The 2675-nt window shown below is 37.0% G+C and overlaps 1 long non-coding RNA gene across 1 annotated transcript; it reads right to left on the bottom strand.

The window, feature by feature from the left end:
• Positions 1 to 1350: 1350 nt before the first annotated feature.
• LOC147619011 (uncharacterized) lies at positions 1351 to 2067 on the bottom strand. The gene is made up of 4 exons (XR_015262055.1): positions 1990 to 2067; positions 1823 to 1907; positions 1608 to 1707; positions 1351 to 1526 (listed from the first exon to the last, which is right to left on the bottom strand). It is a non-coding gene; the product is annotated as an uncharacterized LOC147619011 (long non-coding RNA).
• Between the last annotated feature and the right edge of the window lie 608 nt (positions 2068 to 2675).

Genomic DNA, 2675 nt, shown 5'->3' on the forward strand with positions numbered 1-2675 from the left:
AAGACAAAGCTTTCTTTCTTTCCTTACTGATATTCTTGTGTTGTTTTATTTCAGATTTATACCCTTCATCGTATGAGACATGGCAAAACATCGATTGTATTCTGGGATTTATAGATGTTTTGCATGGATCGATAGGAGAACAACAATACGAAGGTCGATGTGCAATAGAGCTAGCTCAATCTGGTATATTTTTTACTGATCATTTTTATCAGTTGCTGGACAATGCAAACACACATGGTGTGTTGAGAAAACAAGACCTTCCAGCATGGAATTCAGTGGATTGGCCTCTCCCACATTTTAGTGTTACAGAGGCATATAGAGCCAAGCTTTTCAAAGAAGTACAGAAAGCTCTGAGGCCCAATATTGCCACAAGGATAATAAAAATTTCTTTGTGCATGCCTCTCACAGTTTTTGTAGACTTGTTTAATACCTTTCCAGTGAAGGTTTCAAAAACAATGCTCACAGTTAAAGCAACAAGTCTGGCATGCATGCCACAATTTTTGGATAAAGGTTGGGATAAGAAGACATGTAGTTCAGTGTTTTGTGAGGTTGTCCAACCTTCTATGCAACTGAAGTACATGGTTGCATCACAAAATTTTATTTTTTCTTTTTATTATAAGCGCAGTCGAATGCTAGGTACAAAACTAGTCCCTATGGATCAAGATGAAGATTCTTTTGGTGCAAAAAATAAACTTCTTGATATTGATGTTGTTGAGAATGGTGATGTGCTAGTCAATATCACATTAAGACAATGTTGCTCCCTAGCTCAATTGCGCAATGACATTCTATTTGAGACAGAAGGTTCTATTTCAAAGGACTTTTTATTTATCTACAACAATAAGAAGGTATACCATGTGACTTATCCTAGTCTCATTAAGCACTGCTATTAGTTTACTTTACCCTATTGTTTCATATTGCTTTTTTGCAGGTGCTCAAAAGAAGAGAGAGATCAATAAAATGCAAAGACATTGAAAATTTTAAAATTGAGATAACACAGACTCCATAAACAAAGGTATTATATTCAGAAATGTAAAATTCTGTACAGAAGTGTTTAATTACATATGTAGAACATATTCTTGACAACAATTTTCTATTTATCTACAGGCTGATCTAGAGGCTGCTCTACATGGTCCAAGCTCACCGTATCATCTTTATTTGGAGAATCTACTTTCTGTTGCTCCATCTTGTCGTGTACAGTCTCTTGGTGTTGCTCCATTGTCTCCTCTACTACCCCTGGAGCATCTGTTTGCTGTTGCTCCATCATTTCCTCAATAACATCAGCAGCAACAGGTCCTTGTTCTTGTGGCTTCTCCTCATCAGCACACACTAGGTCCTTGTTCTTGTGGCACCACATCTGCATCATCTGTGTCATCAAGGTGTATGACACCTTCTCGGACTTTAGAGCTCTCACCTAACTCGACAGTAGCTGGTACAATAGGTTTGGGGAAGGCATACTTCAAAAACTTCCAAATTATATCAGCTCTGAAACTATACACATAGCTCGAGTTGAAGCTATCTTCTCTCATCTGCAATGAGATATGATGATTTAGAACACTTTGTAACAATATCAAATTTTTTGAAGCTAAATGAAAATTATTTTTTCTTACAAGCTCTGGCTGTCCTATCTCAAAATAGCTTGAAAGTATATATTTGGCACTAATCAGCACTCTCCAGCCCACAGCTACTTGAATCATCTTGTTGTGGTGTCTGGATAGTTGGAAAGATATGTTAGAAACTGTTAATGTCTGAACAAAATAAAATTATTCAATAAGTTCAAAGGCATAGCATGAAATAGACATCAGTAGAGGGAGCAACTTTCTACCTCTAAATCTATTGGCTCTATTGAATCCAAAAGATTGACATTAGGAGGACACTGATCCAATGCATCTAGAAGTCTTCTAATACAACTGCAATACATATAATTCAGTTAGTGTGCATTAAATCCAAATAATGAAGTTTAAAGTTAAAAATAGCACACAAACCACTTACAATTTAACCTCTCTGTGTGTGTTTCTAAGAGAGTTGAATAAAAAGCATTGCTTCTGCTGGATGTCAATAGAAGCAAAGCTCCACTGGTCACTGCATAAGGAAAAAAGCATTAAGAAATCAAAGGCTACAAGAGTACTCAATCTTGAAGGAAAATCCCAAAAGAAGCAGCCACACACATACTTGTTATGGTATGGAAGTAGCAAAATATTAACATGATCAAAATCACAGTGTCTGAACCAATTGGAAATATCCATGGGAGTTTCCTTTGGATCTCTTAACTTGAAGGAAATTGTAGGATCAATAATATAAACTGTATGCTGTACAGCATGGTTCAGCTAGCTTCTCATCATGCTACATTGGACAAAACAATAATTAAGGTAAGGTGTAAGGGAGGAGGTACAATAAGGATTGTTTTGCAAACAAATGTAAAATAAAAGACACTTACTAGAGCATTGCAAGAATCTTCTCCAAGTAATCCTCTGCCATTTCCTGTAAGGAAAGAATGGCAGTCCTGTTCCACCTGAAACCAAGGTGCCAGCTATCACAAATTTCTCTCACTAGCCTCTGAAAAGGTGCCTTGGGGATTGCAAAGCCTATAGCTTTTTGCTGTTTCCTGATCTCCTTTAGCACACCAACAGAATGCTTTAACCTCTTGGACTTTTGCTGCAGCATGCTCATTGGCTTCC

Source organism: Cibotium barometz, chromosome 34 (genome assembly GCF_041138505.1).
Source record: "Cibotium barometz isolate CiBa-2024 chromosome 34, ASM4113850v1, whole genome shotgun sequence".
Classification (NCBI taxonomy): Eukaryota; Viridiplantae; Streptophyta; class Polypodiopsida; order Cyatheales; family Cibotiaceae; genus Cibotium; species Cibotium barometz.